This window comes from Emydura macquarii, unplaced genomic scaffold (genome assembly GCF_026122565.2).
Source record: "Emydura macquarii macquarii isolate MOO-44397 ecotype Brisbane River unplaced genomic scaffold, CSIRO-AGI_Emac_v2 contig_3220, whole genome shotgun sequence".
Taxonomy (NCBI): Eukaryota; Metazoa; Chordata; order Testudines; family Chelidae; genus Emydura; species Emydura macquarii.
In genome coordinates, this window is record NW_027133357.1 from 7751215 (window position 1) to 7773929 (window position 22715).

The following is a 22715-nucleotide window of genomic DNA, read 5'->3' on the forward strand; positions in this document are numbered from 1 at the left end:
ACATTTCAGGTCTGTCAGCCGGTTCGCTGGGTTTCTTTCCCCCCAGAAAACGAACAGCTTGATGGTTGTAGTCTCAGCAGCTTCATCTTCTCCCACTCTCTGAGGTCACAGGCTTCAGACAATTGCTGGCTTCATCGGATTTGGGGGTTTTTTTACCAGCGAAGAGAGTAAGTGAGGAACCAAGTTAGGATTGTTCTCTCAAGCAGGGCTACCATCAGGAGTGATGGTGGCAATGGCATTTTCCTATGCAGCATCGTCCGATTCACGTTCACTGAGAACAGATGCACATTGATTTTCAATTTGGTCTGTCCGAAGGAGTGTTCCGCCGTATACCTCTCAGCATCATGCTGAATAAAGAGCACCGCAAGTTAAAAATCTGACCTCTTCTCATTAGCGGGATGTGATGGGGTGTCCACCCCACACTCGCCCTGAAGGGGCTAGTGGAGGCCTGGTGGGCCAATTAACCTATTAGGCTGAAGGCTTAGGGGAAGCTCGCCTGTGCAGGAACAGGAGGCCATCTATATAACGCCATGGAACTGATAGAAGGGAAGTGGACTGCAGGGAGGGAGTCTGCAGTCACTTCCTGGGAGGTGTGTTTGGGGGCCATAGAGGCAAGTAGCCCATGGCTTCTCCCTGGGAGGAGAGTGTAGAGAAGCCGGCAAACCGCAGACGGGGAAGTGCTGGGGCAGGACTCAGCCCAGAGAGTAAACGGCAAGGTTGGGGACTGAGCAGACCTTGGCTGCGTGTTGTAGGGTCCATGGGCTGGAATCCGGAGTAGAGGGCAGGCCTGGGTTCCTCTACCTGCCAGTGGGGAAGTGGCACCAGTGGGGCAATGGACTGGAAGACTGCCTGAGTCCCTGTGGGAGTGACAGAGACTTTGAAGGACTATACCCCGCAAGGGGGGAACGCCGAGTCACCTGGCCAGAGGGCTGATTCATGGAAAAGGACACTGTGGATCCTGGAGCGAGACCCTAGAGAAAGATGGAGCGATGGCATGCGACCTTGGGAAGGGGTGTTGACCTCACAAGCTAATCCCCAGAGCAGCCAGGAGGAGGCGCCAGCCTAGCAGTGAGAGGAGCATCCCCCCACAAAGGAACTAAAGAATTCAGTTGCCAACGTGCCTAGAGGATGCGACATCCTCTCTTGGCCGTTGCTAGGTGAGTGTCCTGCCTTCAGGATCTCTCATCAGCCAATGGCAGCTGGTTCTTATGACGTCGTGGCTTCTCTTTTGTGTTTCATTGTCTGAGTATGCTGCCACTTAATATCCTGCTGGCTGAGCCGTTCGGAAGCGGCTCAGAGGTGGAATTGCCTCTCACCTGCTCGCGTAGTTGAATTAAGCTGCTCCATGATGCTCTTTGTTTTATCTAGCAATCCTCCCAAGGCTGCTTGGACCCTGGCTTGCACTCCATACACTGCAGCCCTTTGGTTTGCCATTGTTTTTGCAGGGGGAGCTGAGTCAGCTCGGCGTTGCATTGGCCAATAAAGAACACACAGAAAATTATCATGTCTCCTGGGGTCAGAAGCTGTCTGAACTATGCGATATTTGAAGATTGCAGAAAACTGGCAAACCCCATCTGATTTCTATGCCAAACTACAAGCCGCCTGACTTTTTCAGCCAGGCTTTGTACGCTGGGGCCTGATCAGACACCATATATCTCCAGATTCTGCATTGCTACCAAATTGAAGAGGAAAAAAAAAACACGTATCATTTGAGTTAACCCTCTCCTGTGTATGGCAAGGAAAGGGGCCAAAGACCACGAGGAAGGCAGCTCAGAAAATACTATTCTGTAGAGTGTTTTATACCATGTGCCTCACAAATCAGAGCTGCTGGTGGGGATCTGTTCAAGATCTACCAGTCCAGAAGTTTTGAGCCCTTGGTCCCAAGGTGCCACGTCACATACGAGAACTCACACTTGGACCAGCATTGCCAGGAGATCAGCACAATCCCCACAGATGTTTGCTTGAGCCTTGGAAGAGCGTTGAGACAAAGGGCAGCCAAAGAAGTGCGGCATCACCTGGATACCCAAATAGTCCACCACCACGTCAGCAGCAAGTCCATTCTCCCTATACATTGCTCTCTGGTGATTGATCCTGTGACATCAATAGAAAGATTTTCCCATTCACTACCATAGATGTAGGCTAGCCCCCCTAAATGTCCCTCAGTTATTATATAGAGCCTCTTCTGACCTAAGCCTCTGTCCCCCCTCCCAGTCTGTCCAATGCTGATATGTACAGCTCCAAATTCTTCTCTAAAATGTCCTCAATCAATGTGAATGAAGGAAACCTTGCTCCACCTTCACGCTCAGGTTCATTGTCCTGAAACGTAACAAACAAACAAAAGACTCCATTCAATAATGGCATAAGACAGACGGACGCCATCTAACTGCAGAGTGCTTTATTAAAACTAGGCCCTGATCTGCAACCGGTGTAAATCAGCGTAGGTCAATTGAAGTCAACTGAGCCACACCAACGTATGCCGGCTGAGGATATCATCTGGGTGTTGATTGCTCTCCTGTTTCTGCGAGGCGGTGCCTACCAGTTTAAGGGTATCTGGACAAGTCTTTCGTTTGCAGCCTTGCTCAATGGCAGTTTGCGGATATGTAAATTGGCCTTGGTAGAGTGTCATACTAGTAGGTGTTCCCCGTTTTGTAGGTGCTCACTGCTGAAAACCCAAGCGAGGTCTGTTCACGCCTCCAAGAGAGCTGTAGTCAGGGATGTTGACTTCATTGAACACCATTCTTCTTCTCATCCCTGGTAACTAAAACTCGCTTGAAGTCCAGCTGGGCCCAGCTCTAGGCCTACAAGTGAACGTGCAGGCCCTGCATTCATACTGACTTGGCAGTTTAGCACTCCAGGCCTGGCGAGACAATATATCAACACACAACGCTGGCGTCGCTTCTCCAGGCTCAGCTATACCAATGCAAGTGCAGTTAATTTACACAGGTGTATCACAGACCTCTGGCTCCCAAGATTTTATCCTGTGTATTGTCTCTCACTGAAAACAGGTTGTCGATGGAATGAGGTCTTTGCTTTTGGTTGCCCTTAGAGCAGGAGTTCAGATGAACTTTGCCAGCATTGGAGAGGTTAGAAAATCAATCGGGAGAAACAATTGCTACTGAATAAGTTGATGCTCAGCCTAGGTTTTGTACAGTGGCTGTGTGTGGTCTAGTCTTGTTCCATCATCTGCCAGCAGAAGTCCCTGTAGGGAATGGCATAAGTGGACTATTATGGGTGAAACTCACAGCTATTCCTGCAACCCAGCCTAAACCATGCTTGTAGGAGGGGATGGCCATGGTGTGTGGGTTGGAAAAAGGCTCACAGCTCCCCATGTCTTGACCTACCTCAGAAAGAACAGCTGTAAGGGGTGAAATATTATTATTATTCATTACGTGTATTGCAGTAGCACCTAGGAGCCCAGTCATGGATCAGGACTCCACTGTGCTAGGTGCTGTACAAACACAGGACAAGTTATGGTGCTGAGACCAGGTCTACTCTAGAAACTTTTGCCAGCATAGCAAAGTCTTGTAAGAGTGTGATTTTTTTTTTTTTTTTTTAATGAAATTTTTATACTGGCAAAAACATGAGCGTAAGCACAGTTATGCCAGCAAATGTCAGTGCTCCTTTCAGTATAGCTTACTTTGATATAAGCTATACCAACAAAAACACATTGCCAGTGGAACCTGCATCTGCCCTAGGAGATCGCCCATCCTCCCAGGCTGATACTGGCATAGCTATACCAGGGCAAACCTTTTCTAGAGGAGACTAGACTTTATTCTCCAAGCTCCTGTTGTCCAGCTTCTCCCAGCAGGAGTCACTCGGGAAATGGAGCAGCCGTGTCAATCTAGCAAAGGCTTTTCAGAGAGGATGGTCAGGAAGAGGTGCCTCATAAATCCAAACAGTGATTTCCTGCTGCAGTCGATAGGAGTTGTTTTCTTTAAAAACGCAGCTGAAATCGGAGAGGAGCTGGTGTTAGTTTAAATCTCTCAGTGCTGGGGAGTTTGCTGTGCAATTGAGACCGTGCCAGCAGCCAATGCGCACACACGCCCACATTTGAAAGTCATTAATAGGAAGATTTTTGGAGGAGAATTAGGCACATACTTTAACCCACATTGAAATGCACTGAATGGGCTTAAGCCTTTTTGAGTTATGGAGTGCAACTATGGCAAAGATTTTGTTTTAAAACAGAAGGAATAGGGAAAGTCTGGCACATGTTTCGCACACATCCATGTACAGCTCACACGCATTCACATACCTACACCCAGCCTCATGGATTCTCCCACCCGCACGCATTTCCAAATGTACACATTCACGGCTTCACGTGAACTTGACCCGCACAGTATTATTATTTCCATTAGAAAAAAACCTAGAGGCCCCAACTCAGATCAGGGCCAAATGGTGCTAGGCACTGTACGTATACATGTGTACGTACACGGACGCACGCACCTGCACACACAGAAAGCAAGAGCCTGGACCTTGGAAAGCTTACAGTCTACATGGACAAGACAGCCCAAGGGTGCGAGAGGAACCAGATTTACCCAACGTCACATAGCCCAGATCTCCTGAATCAGGCCAGTGCCTTTTCTGCCATCCCATGCTTCCTGCACACTCATCATACCTGGCATTCACACACTTGGTCTCATCTGTGGTGCTGCATGTTCTTCCACGTGTGTGCACAGCCTCACATGTTCTCTTCCTCCCTCCCTCTCCCCTCCGCCGTGAATGCAATCTTGCATGCTGTCTTTCCCATGGTCTTCTGCATTATCACACTGGAGATCTGGAGATCTCGTGCGTGCAGACTCAGCACCCTGCCGTCACATACGCACAGCCCACCGTCCCCATCCGCATTCTCCCTCACACACACTGTCACATCCATACTCTGTCATTTATAACCACAGTCTCACAAGAGATGACCGCTATCTATGATACTTCTCTGAGTCCCAGGACCATAGCACTGAGCAACTCAGTGTTTTTATCTTCACACCCCTTTCATGACATAGAGCAGGGCTGTTATCTCTATTTTACAGATGGGGAAACTGAGGAGCAGAGAGGCGGAGTGACTTGCTCGAGGTCACACAGGGAGTCTATGGCTAAGCAGGGGACTAAACCCCAGTCTTCCACATCCCAAGCAAACACCCTAACCACTGGGAAAGCCTTCCTCTTAAAACAAAATGATATTCAATCAGAAAAATACACAAGGTCTCAAAGGTACGAGCCTTGCAGTGTAAAGTGTCACCGGGCCAGATTTTCAAATGCTCCGCACCCACGGTGGGAGGCAGATTTTTCCAAAAGAACGCCACTCCCATTCAGCCAGCCTAAATGAGGCCAGATTTTCAGAGGAGACCAGGACACTGGCTGTGCGTTGGGCGCTGAGCACATTTGAAAATCTGGCTATTCGTTAGGTCCCTGGGTATTCTCTTGAAAATTCCATCCGAGATGGTTTCCAATCTGTTTTCTCTTAAAAGCACAATGGGATGGAGGGGGAATGCTCAGAAATGGACTGGAACCAGGGACTGTACAGGAGAGTAATTGTTTGCCGTTAGATGGGCTAACTCATTCTCTTTACAGAGGCTGTTTTCTTTCTAAATAATCGATTGCTCTTTTCTCTTTAGTTAACAGTTGTCAGCAGCATTTCTCAGAGAAGCTGGATAATTTACAAGTCTCCCCTGCCCTGATTTTAAACACTACCCCAGCGCATACATTATCCCAGTGCAAACATGCTGTCTGATTATCTTCAGATCCCGGGCAACCTTGCCTCTGGTGACAGGTGAGTTTCACTGCTGCAGAAAGATTTAATACGATAGTTTTACAATAGGCCTGATCCTGCACCTCATGACCACATGTCGGGCAGGGGTCAGAGCCTGGTTACACTGCATTGGTTCCACTGATGTCAATGGCTTTTACAGTGGTGTGAGTTTAGGATAAAACTCTGAGCCATACAACAGGATTTGCTTTACCCACCACTCAGCTGCTACCACCTCTGATTGAAATGCAACAGCTGTTTATTATTATGAATAACCCTTTGCACTTGGAACACTAAAATCATAAATAAGTTTACAAAGGTGAGGAAGGAAGTGTTAATAGCCCTGTTTTATATATGCAGAAACTGAGGCACAGAGAGGTCAAGAGTCTGGTTTTCAGAGGTACTGAGTTCCCCTAGACCTCTGAAAATCAGCCCTTGATGACCTGCCCAACATCAGAGTGAGAGGGTCAATGGAAGAGCATCCAGGTGTCCCAGCTTCCCATCCCCTGCTTTAGTAGATTGTGTTGCCTCTTTGTTTAATAGTTCACAACAGAGCAGCTGAAGTCAGTTGTTTTTGGAGTAAACAGTTAGGTTCTCCACTGCTCTTGGATCCTTTCAGAGCAGCAGGGGGTGGAGGGCATCGGAGTACCAGTTACAGCTGCCTAATTCTCCAGCCAGTTCAGTGTCCGTCCCAGAAATGGGCCTGGTGGATTTTAGAGGAGCCTGGTCGTTGCTCTAAACTCTGCCAGTTAGTAACAATCCAACTAGGAGATGGCTGGAGTACCATGTGCTCTGGCCACTGTCCCCAGCCCAACCATGCCCCTGCATCAGTTTCGGGAAGGGGAGGTGATGTAAGAGGCAGCTGAGAACACCCACATGCCAGGGAGAATTCTCAGGGGCTCTCCTTGTTTTTTCCCATGGAGAGCAGGCTCTTTTCTACACTGTTAACTTTTTTTTGTGCCGTGGAGTGTTAAGGGGAGAGTTTTTTTCCCACCTCTTTGATCCTTTTGAATTGCTTTATGCTGATTTCAGCATGTCTCAACCACCCCCTGACCCTGGCACCATTTGAGTGAGGGAGATTTCAAGCACCTCGCTGAAACACACTGCCGACTCCACCCTGCTTCATAAAGAGCCCCTCAAAAGTGAACCGGCGACTGAATGTGGTGTGTGTTGTTGGGAGCGGAAGGAGCCTGAGGAGTGTGTATTCAGCTGCCTTTGAGGTTTGGATAGGGTCAGTAATTAGCTAGAGCTGTATCTTGCTTACGCAAGGCAGCAAGCCAAATCCTGCCCTCAATTACACCCGTGCAACCACACTGACTTAAACGGACTTTCACAGCTATAACTAAGGGCAGAATTTGGCCTGCTGTATGATATTTATACCTGGAGCCAGCTTGGTTGGGAGGTTCTTTTAATAATGTTTTCACTTGACTTGCGGGTCTGCTTTTTGATACTGCAGTGAACTGGCTTTTGTGTGAGAATCTATTTTGGAGCGGTTGGGGGGGGATATCACTGGCCACTGCTGGATGAATCAGAACTGCTCAACTGTGTGTCAGAGGCCCCAGACTGTTAATGGAGATTCTCCATTAGCTTAAATGATAGTAATAATAATAAAAATAATTAATACCTAGCTCTTATCTAGCACTTTGCAACAGTAGATCTCAAAGTGCTTTACAAAGGAGGTCAGTGTCGTTTTTAATTACTATTATTATTATTTATTAATAGAGGGCTGTGCTTTCCTTCTGCAGCAGGAAGACCAGAGTTCTACCCCTACGAAGCTCTGCATGGTCATGGTGAGTCACAGATCTGCTGCGGCATCCTTTCTTCTCCCTGTTTAAGTGCATTTAGTGTAATTTAGCTCTTCACCCCAGTCGGGGCTCAGTGTTGTCTTGATGCTGCAGTTTTTGGTCTGAGAATATCTGGATTTCATTTGCCAGGCATTGCATGCATTCATGTTGCTGTGATGCTGTTGTTTGTTCTTGTCTCTGAGTGGAACTGAAAAAAGTTCTGTCCTAGGGGATGGATGCATAGATTCCAAGGCCAGAAGGGACCGTTGTGATCATCCAGTCTGACCTCCGGCATAACACAGGTCAGAGAACTCCCGCAAAATAAGTCCTAGAGCAGATCTTTTAGAAAAACATCCATCTTGATTTAAAAATCATCAGTAATGGAGAATCCACCACAACCGTTGGTAATTTGTTCTCACTGTTAAAAATTCCCCATGAAGAGGAGCGACTAGTGGCTTCAATAGGGCAGTAGATTTTCTTCAGTTTGTTGGGATACATCCACATGACTTACATTTGTTGTTACTTATTTGACATGGGGGCCCCATGTGATGAGACTAATGGCAAAATTTTCAAAAGCATCTAAGATCTATTTTCAGAAGAGACTTAGGCCTAAATCCTTTAAGGTGCTTCAGTGCCTCTCTGTCTCTTATGGTGCCCAAATCCAGGCCCCAGATTGCCAATGCCTCCTTTATTTTATGTTCTGTCTAAGTGAATGCAATTGGCCCCCTTACAAAACCAGCCTCGCTGCTGTACTAATTCTGCACACCACGAGGGCTGTGAATATAGTTCCCAAATGGCTTTCAGATGTTAGCAAATCATCATCTCCCTCCCGCAGCCTGTATGTCGTTGGTTCATATAGCGCCATGTGGGTCAGAGCATCTCTCCAGGTGTCTCCGCTGTCCTTCCAGTGTTCAAAAGATGGCCTGGTTTGCTGCTGCTCATTAACTCAGTCTTTCTTAGTTTATAGTGTGAACTAATGAGCCTTGCATTTAAAAGGGGACATTCAGTTGCCAATAATGTGCTCAGCCTGTAACTCTGACGGCAAGGAGGCGATCTGTACCTGTCCCTCTCTATTTGGCAGTGGTGCAACTGTGCCTGGATTTTGGGCCGGAAATTCAGTTGGTGTAAATAGGTGGAGCTAGGAAGCTGCACCCATTTACCCCGGCTGAGGATCAGGACCATTATACACAATGCCTTAGCATCTCAATACCAGATTTACTAAGGTGTGCAATTTAAGGTGTGCAGTTTGAATTCCAGGAACCTCATTGCTTGGGTCATTTTAAACCAGGCTTCACAAAGCCCCACAGAATATTCTACAGGGAACAAACTACACTGACCCCTATAAAATGGGTGGACTCAATGACCTAGTAGGTCCAAACTTTTCAAGGATTATGTATGAGAGCAGGACAATTTCCCAGCCAACAGTGCAATAATTCTGCCATCTGAGTTTCTTCTCTGGTCAATATATTTTTCGGGTGTGTGAGGGAGGGGTATAAAAGCAGGATACCAGGGGTCTGGACTTCCGAGGTGCTGAGCATCCCATTGATGTGAAAAGAAGTATGGTGCGGCCAATCACATTAAGGAGCATTTGAGGGATTTAATCTGAAGTGATTTGTAGTCTGGAAGCACAGAGACATCGCCCCTGAAAAAAATAATTGCGAGTGATTAAAAGAGGTGTCAGAGACAGAAACCAGTGCATTTAGACTCCTTGAGCTCCTCAGGAGGACAAGACCAAGCGAGACATGGAGGAGACAAGGGCTGCATCTGAGACTGGTATTCTACAGGTCCATTCTGACTATAGGCAGGAATATGTCATGAACTTTTGGCCAGAGAATAAGTCCCCTCCCCTCCATTTAGTGGAAGGTACTAATTGAACCAGGTGACATTCTTTGCCTCTTTGGCATAGTTGAGCCCAAATCAAAATCTGGGGTCTAAAATCTGAACCCAGATCCAGATCTTGCAAATGCCCTTCCCCCCACCCCTTTTTTTATAAAGGGTCAAACCAAGATCCTGGATCTGAGTGGCCCTGAATTTTGGAGCACTGGAAATTTGAATTTTGCATCCATCTCTGATGCGCAGGTCTCTTGTGCCTGTCTAGGCTGTTCTTGGGTGACAGGCATGTTCTCACTTCAGCACGGGTTGAGTCTGGGAAGTTTTATCTTTGACTCCCTGAGCAAGTGACCTGAGCAAGAACCCAGGATGCGAGACTTCCAATCCCTGATGAAGGGATGCTGTGAGTTTGGAGTGTAACGGCCCAAATTTCAATCCCAGTCCCTCCTCCTGATTTCCCCTGGTATCTCTGATCATAGTGGCCTGAGCAAACAACAAATCCATGAGACTCAACAGTTCCTGAAAAATCCACGTATACCAGCGATGTCCAGAGTTTGTCCAGCCAATGGGGCTGCACTGACAACTTTGCACTGACAAATTTAATGCAACTTAAATTTCATTAGTAGAATTCCTCTACCAGAGTTAAATCAGCTTTGTTCTAGTGACTCCAATGGAGTGATTACAATTTACACCAGTTGAGGATCTGGGTCATAGACTGCAACAACTCTCGTCTTTAATAAGGGGATGCCCCCCTTGGAAACTACAGGTCCAGCATGCAATGCTTAACCTTGATCTAGTCTGCTGGTTGCTTGGATTGAAGCAGAGCAGTGTATGCTAGGAGATGTCTCTCCAGACCACACCTCCCTATTGGACATGAGCATCTACGAACCCCACTGGAAAATTCCTTGTGTTCCTTGTTGCTCACGGCCGCAGTTTCTGTTATGTGCAACTCCCAAAGGAGGCATTGTGGAGGCGTCTCCCCTCTCATCAGACTATTATTCTTGTTGGTTAGACTTTGTACAGTGGTAGTACGGAGAGGTTACCATCAATGTCCCGTTGTGCTAAGTGCTGGGCACACAAGCACTCAAAAGTCCCTGCCGCAAGGAGTATATGTCAGAAAAGAATTTGGTCTAATCCAGATTAGAGATTTGAGAACAGAAGGCGGAAACAATTTCAGCAATGAGCTCTCGTCTAGATGAGAATACTGGATGAAAACGAAATTCTCCATAGGCCCAGGAGGAGAGTCCACACTCCAGGTAATGCCTCCCCCCTGCTTGCTATCTGTGCAGCCAGAGAACCTTCCTCCTCCACACATGTACAGGCTTAAACTCCAATTCACATCTATGATTCAACAGCAGCATCTTCTTGACGTGGCTTCAGAGCTTCCCTCCCAGATTTGCAGCACTCTCCCCTGCTTTAATGAGCAGCTTCAATGGATTTCACTCTGCAGGTGGGTTTTGTTCTTCTCTGTTTTTGGGTCCCGCCGGCTTTTGTTTCACACAGCTGATATTTGTTTTCTAGGCACCACAGTGGGGATGGTGGGAGAGAATCCAGTCGCAATTAATTTCCTTAAAGAGCCAGACATCTCTGCTCTCCCCCTAAATGTTTTGCACACAGGCAAGAGGAAGAGTGATCCCTGGGGTGCTTCTCTCAATTCTGGCCCATGGGCTGTTTTGTTGAACTAGTTTGATCCCAGATTGCTTTCCATGAGAGCTGAGATTTTCTTACCTTGGTCTTCTGGCCAGATTCCAGTTGGAATGATTACATTCTGCCTCAGTAAATTCTCCATCGCATACAGCATTCTTCTTGACTTCACTGTCCTGAACCGTTGCATAGAGTAGCTGCGCCCTGCACACAGCTGCTATTGTACGTTCCACCCCAGAGGTGACGTCGTTGCAGGAGCCCGCAATTCCTGTGTTTGTAAAGTGCCTTGCCCCCGACATGCTGAGCTCTCCTGAAAACTCAGCCGCTTATTTAGGTGACTATGTGGGAGCTGAGTTCTGAATATCTGGCTCCAGTTGAAGGTGCTGAGCCCTTGTAAAAAGTCTGTCCTACGCAATTTGCCCCAGGTCTCCTAGGAACTGAACCCAGATCTCCTGAGTCCCAGCCTAGTGCCCCAGTACTCTTCATCCACAGATGCTAGATAGGGATGTAAAGCATGATTACTTCTCCCCCCTGGACAGATGGGCAACGGTCTCACAGAGAGGTTGAGTGACTTTCCTAAGGTCACACTGATCCGGAGGGGCAGAGATGGAAATAGAACCCAGGAGTCCTGACTCTCAGTCCCCTACAGCAAACTGCTGTCATGCTGCGGAGGCAAGCCAGGTTGACTTTTAAATTTCCTTTCCTTCAGGATGGGTTTTAGTGACTGCACAGTGCAAGCGGCTCGTGTTTGACTCTTGTCTGTGATCCATGCAAAAGAGAAGACAGAAAACCACATGTGGAAGGTGCTCTCTCAAAAAACCAATGAATTATTACAAGACTTCGCACTCACCTTTCCCAATCACTGTTTCAGAACATTTGCCACCTAGCGTGCAACATTAAGAGGCGTCTGGCAGCAGAAATCCCATCACCCTGTACTTGACTTTCACAAACAGCTAATGACCAAACTTCAGGAAGAAAGCAGCTGAAACTTCACTTTGGTAAATCGACAATCTGGCAGAAAATTGCTGTGGAAACCATCTCCATGCTTGGAGACAAAGGAAGGCACATCCTCAGCGGTGTAAATCAGCAGAGCTCCACCAGTTTACACCAGCTGAGGATCTGGTCCTAAACGTGAGCCTTTCTATCTGATCTGTGACTGTGTGACAACTTTGATAGTTGGAATAAGAGTGGAACTGACTGTTCTATCTCAGGATACCCACATCCTGCAGTTTTGTGCCTTCCCATTTATCCTTCCTCATACTATCAGGACAAGGGGGCATCCAATGAAAAGGACAGACAACACATAGAAAACTGATGAAAACAGATATTTTAAAACACAAACAGGATGCCCACAACCCGTGGGACTCACCGCCACCTGATATCCTTAAGGGCAAGTGCTTCATAGAATTTAGATTAGAGCAGGATAATAAGAACATTCATAGAGAAGATGGAATTGCCGTCCCAGAACAGATCTGAGGGCTACCAATCCAGGATCCTCTCTCCAACAGTGGTGGACATCAGATGCTTCAGTGAGCAGTGCAAGAAACCCCAGAGGAGACAGGTGTAGAATAGTCTGCCTCTGACAAAAGCCCTGTCCGAATCCCAAACAATTTGCAATCGGCTTAAGCCCTGAAGCACAAGGGTTTTTTATCCCTTCCAAATCTCTATTAATATTAACTCTTATAACTCCAGGTACTCTTGTGATTTATATAAAAAGCCAATCCCTCTTTGAATCTTGGTAAATTATTGGCATCTACAACATCCTGGGGCAGTGAGTTCCACCATTTAATTATAATTCAGAGTATTATAAAATAAGAAAAATATATATAAGGAGCGTAAATCTTCATGTTTCAGGGCAAAAGCCAGCCACTAACTGCTTTTGGGATTAGAAAGACACTTCCCCTATAGGGAGGTTATTCCACAATTGTGCATAAATAGGTCTCTTGCAATTTCCTCTGGACGTTAAATGGCCTGTGATATACAGGAGATGAGACTAGATGACCCAATGGTTGTTTCTGATGTGGGAACTCCTATATGACACTATTGCCAGAGGAGAAGGGACACGGGCAGCTGTCTCAGTACAACAGAGGTAGGACAGAGTGCTTTGACTATTCTGGGCAGGACTGCAATCAGCATAAGTTCGAGAGGCCACGGGACTGCTCCACTTTATGCCAGCGGAAATGTCAGGCCTTCACCTGAGCCCAGAATTTAGGTGCTGCCATAAAGTCACTTGTCTTCAACCAGTCCCTGGGCTGGACCATTTAAGAGGTGCAACTCAGAATGGGAGCGAAGGTGCCCAGGCAATGGAGAAGCTGGAGTTATAGCTAGAACCTTAGGAGCTGATGAAATTCTAAACCCTTCAGCCAGCATCTTCTGCTTTGTGCTATTCCCTGGGATCTAGACAAGGAGGCCGTGAGTGTTCTGAGGGGTTCACACTCTCTCTGCAAATGCATGGATCCGGAGTTGCAGAAGTGTTCAGCACTCAGCAGCTCCCAATGTAACTCTTATGGACAGATTTTCAGAAACACTCTGCACGCAGCGTAGCTCTAGGAATCCAGTCCCAATTGTGGGTTTTGAAAAAAATCTGGCATTTAAGGTGTGTTCCATGAGGAGCCCTGATCTCTGATCCAAAGGGCATCCTCAGTGGAGGTACATAACACTAAATATAAACAGAAGAGACAGGGGTGGGGGGAACCATCTGTCAAAATTCTTCTTTTGCCAGCATCCCTGAACATAAAAGGAAAAACCCTTGTCCTTTTGTCCCCTTACTCTCCCTCTACAGATGCACATGCAAAATCTAATTAAAATTTAGCAGAAGAGGAAAAAAATTGACACGGGTTTTTTAGCTTTAAAAAAAAGAGAGAGAGAGAGAGAGAGAGAGAGAGAGAGATCTTTAACAAAGGCCATAATATTAACAGGGCTGATTCGTCAGCCGCTACCTGATAATGTGAAGTTGAGAGAGCTTTATTAACGTTAGAAGCCTGGGCTCTTTGTTAATTACGGGCTTTGCTAATGATTTGGAATATTGGCCGGTTCTGGGGGATGTTGATGAATAGAGACCTCGCCAAGATTTATTCCTAATTATCTCATTTGTCTCCCTCCATTACTTTTTATGGCTGAAATTTATGGAGCTATTACCGGGGACCTTGCTGCAGCTCCGAGATGATTTGGGAGAAGAGCGATGTTTAATAATAATAACAATAATAATAATAATAAAAAAGCCTGATTAATAGGAAACTGATTACATGTCCATGGATGGAGGGGTCTTCCCCAGCTGACCCTCCCTGTTCTGCCCCCGCCCCCCGGCCTCACTGACTGAGGAGTGTCTTGAAGGCGAAGCCTTGTTCTTGCCAAGAAGCCAGAGGGAGGGCTGAAAGCGCTGTCTGGAAATTCCTTCTGGCACCTGGAAGAGTCCCCCGCCTTGTCCCTCTGGCAAAGTCATTTCGGAGGAGACGGCAGAAATCCTTCACGCTTTTCATATTTCGCCTCCACACCCAAACCCTTTGCACCACCTCTTTACTCGCCTCCACCACCAATCTTCCGCTGCTAGCGCAGTGGGGGCCTTCAGCAGGAATATTTTTGCCTCCCCCCCAGCACATACTAATAATTAATAGGATGCCCCCTTGAGCTGCTCGGAGCCCTAAGCTATTGCTTAAGCTGCTTATGCCTAGCGCCGGCTCCGCTTGCCGGCTTGAGGCTCTTGCTCTGCTTCTCCAGTCGGAGCTGCTCATGCCCCACTAGTTGGACACTGGGAGCCCAGGCAGAGCGGGGGCCTGTTTGGAGTTGGTGGGATGCAGGGTCTGATCCAGTCCCCAGTGAGGTCAATGAGAAGCCTCCCGTTGACTTCAATGGAGCTGAATCAGGCTCTGTGAAAACTTCAACTGGTGTAAATTGGCTCAGCTCCATGGACGGCGTTGGAGATTCTGGCCTATAGTGTCATTCCCAATGAGTCTAATTAACATAGGGGTGCTGGTAATAATACTAATAACAACTAGCTCTTCTAATCAATAGAGTACAAAGTGCTTTCCAAAGGAGGTTAGGATCTTTATCCCTATTTTACAGACGGGGAAACTGAGGCACAGGTGGGCGAGAGGAAATGACTTGCCCAAGATCACCCAGCAGCTAGTGGCAGAGCTATGCATTGAACCCAGATCGCCTGAGTCCCAATCCAGGGTTCTCCCTAGTAGGCCATACTACCTTCCAGTAAAAAAGTGGTTTTGATTTCCTGACCCCCTGACATGGGTCAAAGGATATAAAAAGTTAATAGCGCATGTCACCTGGCAGGGTCAGTATCCTCTGACTCCTGTTACAAAAATAGGACTGGAAGTTGTTAACACAGAGAGGATTTGAGACACCCCAGTTTCTTTTTCTACTTTTCCACTGTTACTGCAGTTTGCTGTGTTTTTGGAACTCTGCTCTGATGGTGAAAACAGACTTGTCAGTTTCACAGTTTGCACCATGGAGCTTCATTTCCAGCATTACAGGCAACTGCTTAAATAGATTTTTTTTTTTTTTTAAATCAGGAAAAACATTGCCATGGCACAGGACCTAGACATGGGGACCAGTTTTCATGGCTATGTCCTGCTAACTCCGTTGCCTTACCCCTTTCCCCACGATTACTGAAAACTGGACTGGGCCCCTCTGCGCTGCAACTGCTCTGGTTGTATATAAAGGTGAGTCTGGGGTGGAGGCATGGGTAGCTGCAAAGTTCAAAGGTCACCTTGGAGGGCTCCAAATCTGGAGCAGACAGAGCAGAAGCAGGCTTTGGATCATGTGCCATTAGGTAAAGTATAAAAATCAAGCAACTCTGTTTAATACAAGCTGTCCTTGGGTCAGTAGAGAGAGCCTCACAAACCCTGCCTCCAGCTTCATAACTCAGAAGACTAGCCAGGTTTTTAAGCAGGACTTGTCTAAAAAGGCTAAATTGGGGAGGGGGGATTGGTTTTTTTTTGGGGGGGGGGGGTTGCAGGAAATTTCAGAAAAATGTTGGGCTGTTTTCTAAGTTTCCTTCAAAAATGTTTTAGAAAAGCAGAAATTGGGTTTTGGTTGGTTGGTTTGTTGGGTATTTTTGGGAAGAGGGGACGTTGTGTTTGTCGTGTTTTGTTTCTGGCATTTGCTTGGTTGAAAAGCAAGTGAAAATGCTGTTTAGATTGACAGGCCATGTTTCATTTAAAAAACAAGCAAACAATCCCAAACCCAAACTGTTTTGGTGACAAAGTTTAGGCCATGCCCACATTTGAGTAAATCGAGGACTACTTTGTTTTCAGCACACATCCAGGTGGCGTTAGTTGGCATCAGAGTTGCATGTTGGGGTATTGCCTTCCTTCAAAGCAAACTTTACACCTTGCAAAACTGAAGGGATGTTCCCTTCAGCCCCAGTGAACTGAAAACCTCAAATCTCTCATGGCTGGGGTGTGAATTATGTAACTGCTGATGGATGTAGTTATAGCTTTTTTTCGGATACCCTGTCAGCATGGCTCCTGGATGGTGTATGTAAGGAAGGAAAACTGGTTTTCTGTGGGTAAGGCCCTAGACTGGCACTCAGGGAGCAATTCCTGGTCTGCCCCTTTGGGTGAGACACTCAGGCAACATTTTCAAAAATAGCTACTGATTTTTGGTTTCCAAGATGCCGATATCTTGGGGTGGCCTTTCAGAGGTGCTGAGCTGGCGAAGCTCCTGTTGCCTTCGGTTAGAGATGTGGGTGCTCAGTCCTTCTGAAAATTAGGCCCCAGAGCCCAAATCCTCAAAAGTATTGAGTTGGTTTGTTCTGTGGCGATAACCCGCCTCGTGCAACTTACACGGGGACACAAGGCTTACCTCATTAATGTCTGTGAGCGTGAGATGAAATCGGCTTCCTTAAAAACACTACCTGCTGTGCTTAGCTTCCTTCAGAACTGCTCTGCCGTACCTCCCCTGCCCTCTGCTAAAGAGCCACTCACAAGGGATTCTTAGTGGGTCCCATTGCGTATCCGCAGCGGTGCCGTAGTGCAAACGGAACTCGATTTGATTTAATGGTCTGTGCGCTGCAAACGTTAGACAGGGTCAGCTAGGGCATCTGGGAAAGGATGAGCCACTTCTAGGCACAATGGGGCCTAACGCCCACAAACCTTTTCTCCAAATCGAGTGCAAGATGAGGAGAGCAACCAAGACAAGCAGAGAGGAACTAAGACAAACAGAGGGAGGCAGAAACTGAGCCAGCCGCCCTTTAATTGTAATTCAAGGCAATTATTTTTCTCAGCTGCACTGGGGACTAATTCCTTCCCAAAGTCTCCCAGTAAATATTTTCCCAGTGCTATCAAATTTGCTACACAAAGGAGAGCCAGGGCTGCAGCTTATCTCAGTCGAATATTATTCCCCTATCTTCCACTGTGTAAACCTACTCGCCTGCCGATAAGAGGCCTGGCACAAAAGATCAAAGGAAGCAAGACTCTTATGGAGAGCAGGGAGGTTTCTTTTTCTTTTCTTTTCTCTCTCTCGCTTATAACACACACCAAAAAAAAAAAAAAAAAAAAAAAAAAAAAATTTGCAGTCACCGAAGGAGCCACTTTTCATCCCAATAACCCAGATTAATATAATTACCCCAGGCCAGTTTCATTAGCGAAGTATATATCAGTGTCGTGGGCCGGGGAACCCCAAGTAACAGGCACACAGCTTAGAGGGACACTGCTCCACAGCATCTTCATTGTCCCAGCCATCTTTGTCCTCCCTTAAATGGGAGGGAATGGAGAGAAGGGTTTGCTGGAAGGGATGGCTCGGGACCTTCTTCTGGGCTGGAAGGGATGGACTTAGCATGCAAAGTAAGACACGGGCAGTACACAGTTCCCAGGTTCAACTTCCAGTATAACCTGCACCAAGGGTGGATTCAGGAAGGTATTTAATCATGGGAGAATTTCCATTGCAGGCAGTGAGAGTTTGGTGCCTAAATACCGGATCTTGGCCCAAGCATAATTTTTTCGGGCCCAGTACAAATTTGTAACACAGGCCCCCTCCCACACACATACCCATGGGGGTTGCAGCCTGGGCCGGGCCCCTCAGGGCTTCCAGGCCTCAGTAAAGTGTACCCTTTCTCCCCCCCCCCCATGTGGGGTCCCTGTCTGGGCCCCATGTGCTTAAAAGCTAGGCAGGTGCTTAAATGAATTATGACCCAAGACTGTATGGGTCTTTGTTCCCCTCTAGTGGCTGATCCAAATACAAGTCTACCATTGTTACCTACAAGAGGAGTTACTCTTTTAGCTCAGGTAGTTGAGGCTCATGCTGAAGATCCTGGGTTCAAACCTTCCAGTTGTCCAGGGATGGGCACTGATAGGGAAACAGGACACAGTTCTGCCCCAGGAGTTGCCTATTAGCTGCAGGCTTTGCTGGTGTGAGGGGTTATGAATGAAGCATTGTCTCATCCCGCAGATAGTTCTGTGCAGGAAAACGATCAGCTCCCTGGAGCCGTGTAACGCTGCAGGATTTGTCTGTACGCCCAGGTGAGCAGGAACACATCCACCAAGCTGCTTGCACTGATTTTCCTCGTTCTCTCCCTGTCAGATCCGCTCACCAAATGTTGGTGCCAAGAATTGAGCCATGAGCTGCATGGAGAGGGAGCGATACAGGGCAAGGAACTGCCTGCAGGAAGGGAGGAGGGAATTGAGCCTGCTGCCTCCTGTGAACGAGTGCGAGGAGCCCTGCTTCCAGACTCCAAGGGACAGAGTCTCCTGGCTTGCAGGCCCATTTTCCCCTGACATAACTCCACTGACTTCAGTACAGATGTGCCTGATTTACACAAGGAGAATCATGCACCAGGGCAATGCTGTGGTAGACATACGTTATAAGCCAGACCCTCAGCGGATGCAGATCTATAGAGCTGACTTAGCCTGGGGTGTGGCTTAAAGCTCATGTGCCCCTTGGGTTGGTAACCCACCTCTTGTGCAGTGTGGATGAAGCTCGACCACTTGGATGCTGACAGTGACCTAGTGTCTTTCCCCAGTTTGCGCCGTAGGCCCAGAGGGGTTCACGTCCAAAGAATCATAGAACAGCTCAACTTACTTAGCACACAGAGCCATGGGATGTGCCCCCAGATGCACATGGGGGAGCACAACACCAGTGCAGACACATTACTCCCGTGGGGCTTTGCCGTGTGGCTGCTCACACCAGGGGAGGTGAACGTGGGTACCAGTCACCTAAGTTAACTCAGCAGTGAAGACAGAGCTTCAGTAAGTTCTTCACAGCCATCCACCCCACCCTCCACTCCTGCTCAGACATATAACTCACCTACTCCTGCATACGAAACAAATTACACACAGACAAAAATCCTATGACCTGATTCTCATTCACACGAAGGGTTAGTCTACACTTCAAACTTCCAGCGGCACGGCTGTATGGGCTTGTGTTACCACTTTATGTCGACAGGAGAGAGCTCTCCCACCAACATAATAAAACCACTGCAACGAGCGGTGGTAGCTATGTCAGAGGAAGAGCGTCTTCCACTGACAGAACACTAGCACACAAACGTTTATGCCAGCAAAATTTATGTCACTCAGGGCGGTGTTTTTTTTCACACCCCAGAGGGACGAAAGTTTTGCCGGCATAAGTGCTAGTGTAGACAAGGCTGAAGGCCCTTTTACGCCCGTCTAGCAGTACAAATGAGACTGTAAGTGAGGGTAGTTGACCTCTACCTTAAGGCCTTCTTAAAAATATTTCCAGAGGAGCTCTTAGCATAAATGAGAACCAGGCCTCTTTAAACTAATCAAGCTTTTTCTTCGGCATGGAATGATTAGAAATTCTGGGGCTCAGATATGACATTGGAACCACGCCTAGACAGAGACATACAAAGATAGCTACATTACAGAGGATTCAGAATTCACACCCTAATGCAGTAGCACTATAAGACATCCACATACCATGGGCAATAATGCTAGAATTCATATTCCCAGCATCTGAGTGCACTTATAGCGTCCCCCCCACCAACCTCCTGGTTCCTTTACTAAATCCCTCGCCCCCTCCCACAGCCCAGAACCTCATGACTTCTCACTCTAGCTTCTGCCTCTTCCTCCAGCAGTGTGGGCCAGAATCTCAGTTGACACAAACAGGCACAGTTCCACAGAGAGATGCTGATTTGCATCCAGCTGAGGATCTGGTTCAAGAAGGTCTCATGTCAAAGAGAGCAAGCCCTAAAGGGAGCGCCCCCCCCCCCCTTTCCATCCTAGCCACAACCTGTCTGCACAGATGGTGAAACCTAAATGTTATGATAAGGTATTTCTCCCAAATTTCCATCTTAATAGAATTACAAGCTGTAATTACCCTCTACAAGCTTGAAAAACTGCCGGAATCCCAATTAGGAATCTGAGGACATAATTGGCCCCTAATTAGAAAGATTTGTTAAATGTGAACAATTTTCTCAGCTCCTTCCCCCGACCCCAGTGAAAATCTGAATATTTGCTTTTCCCCTCCACCTTTTTTTCCCTCATAAACAGGGAGCTGCATTCCCTCAGCTGCACCATATTCAGAGCTGCATTCTTTCAGGTTCTCACGAAAGACAAACTCCACGCCAGGTGCTGAACCATTCTTCTATTTCCTGGAAAATTGCGCTTTAAAAAAGGGAGAGAGAGACTTTCAAAAATGATGCCTTGGGGTTTTAACTGTGCTTAGGCATCAAGGGCAGGAGCTGCAGAACCAGATGCGGGTGGAGGCAATGGAATCCACTTATGGAAAGGTTATTGGAGCAGGGTTTAAGCAGTCAGAGGTGGAAGAGGCAAAAGTGAGTCTGAAACTGATCTGCTACATATTGGGGAAACGGGGCTGTGTTCTACTAGCCAGGATCCATTTTGTCATTGCTCCTACATATTAGGCACATGGCTGATGGTCAGCACCAAGGGAGATGTAGATGCAGTAAGTGGTGCCATTTTTCAGTATCACGTCATGTTTAAATGTTATCAGGCATCCAGTCTGAAAGAATCATAAAATCCCCAAAAGAGCCATAACTCATTGAAACAGAGTTTAATTTTGACCAAAATTGGCAGAAAGCTTCTAAATACAATTGATAATGCAACTATGTACCCAAAGGAGTGCTGTTTTGGGAACTGTTTAGCCCACGGTGATATATTTTACGCATGTTCCTGTACTTTTTTGCCTTTGGTTAAAGCAAAAGTCTGTAGTCACACAATATCTTGTCATGATTTATAGTATGGACTGCTCTGAGAAAAGTTTTTCTGTCTGCTATTTTTATGAAGTTATGCAGATAAGAAGACCCCTACCACTTAATTATATGACATTTTTTATATCTGTTTGGCTGGAAATATGTCTAAAGCCTACATGGTACAACTGTAGTTATCTTATCTCTGGATACAATGAGAATAGATGTAAACTACCTAAATAACAGTAATGACTTAGTAGAAGGGCTGTAGAATGTCTTGTATGAATCTAGCCTGTGATAGCTCCCTTATGAGGGTTAGCTCAATTGATGAGATGCTCACTGAGAGTAGGGGAGAGCCTGACTCAGTTTCCTCTCCCTGCCTGATGCAGGGAAGGGATTGGAAGGGGGATCTGCCAGCTCCCAGAGGAGGGGCATGAGAGAAGAAAGGGTTTTCCTGCATTACCGTTAGCCCAGGCATGAGGGGCCTCACCTGGGCTGTAGTAGATGTTGGTTTCATCCTCCCACGACACACTCCTTATAAGAAGGGAAATGAGGGATCTGCTGTCTCTCAAGGGAATGCCCTAATCACTGAGTGAAGGGAGAGGCTGAGGTGGGTTGCTCTTCATCTTTTGTTGAAATTGTTCCACTTTAATTAAATATTAAGTGGGCCACAGGCAGTCTGAGAATCACTCTAAAGGTCAGGGACTTGAGTCCTCACTCACCAAGGCTGAAAGAGATTCAAACCTTTGCTATTTGGTGAAAAGGGAGTTGACTAGTCACCCCCTACCTCTCAAGTGGCTGTCCTAGCTGCTGAACTGATGTGGGGTCCCTCAGTCTTTCCTGTTGAAGTGGTTTCTCTTTAATGAACTAAGAATTGGGCCCAAGGAAGGCAGTGCCATAAGGAGCCTGCTGTAGCTCAGAGCAGTGGCTGCTTTTCTGGGATGTTGAAGAGCCTGGTTCAATTCCACCCCCTTTTCAAGTGCCTGCCCCAGCGCTGGGCTATGAGGGAGCACAACGTCAGAATGCTTCAGGTTTTCCAACCCCTCCTCCTTGAATTGTGGTTTAAGTCCCACAAACAGCGCAGTGACTGTCAGGGAGCTGAGCATGGGCACGCCCTGGACATATGAACTCTGAGTCTAGGGAAGAGGGAGACACATCATTAAGAGCTGAGAACGGGCCTGATTTGTGTATGCCAGAAGCAGGGAAACCCGGGTGGGGAGTATAGAATAGACACCATCAGTGCAGATCCCCGCCTCACACCCAAGGCCAAGATGGGGAATTGAGAGCAAGCAGGCTCGGTGCATGCCACAGACACAGAGCTCTGAGGCTGGGGTGTTCAAATGGGTGCGTGAGAAGCATTCTGGCACTTCCCTTCCCCCACATACCTGCTGTTCAGGAGGGGGGGACATGGGAAGAAGAGCTCTAAACTCTTTCTCCACCCACTTCTCTGGGTGTGCAGCTGCTGTCCTCGGCCATTCTTTTCTCCCATGTCACTGAAAGCTAAAGTAGAATCACATGCACTGAGTGCATGACTGTTTGGCAGCAGAAGACACACACCCATGCCCAGCTCTGTAGCCACTCTGTGCCTGGGAATGAATCT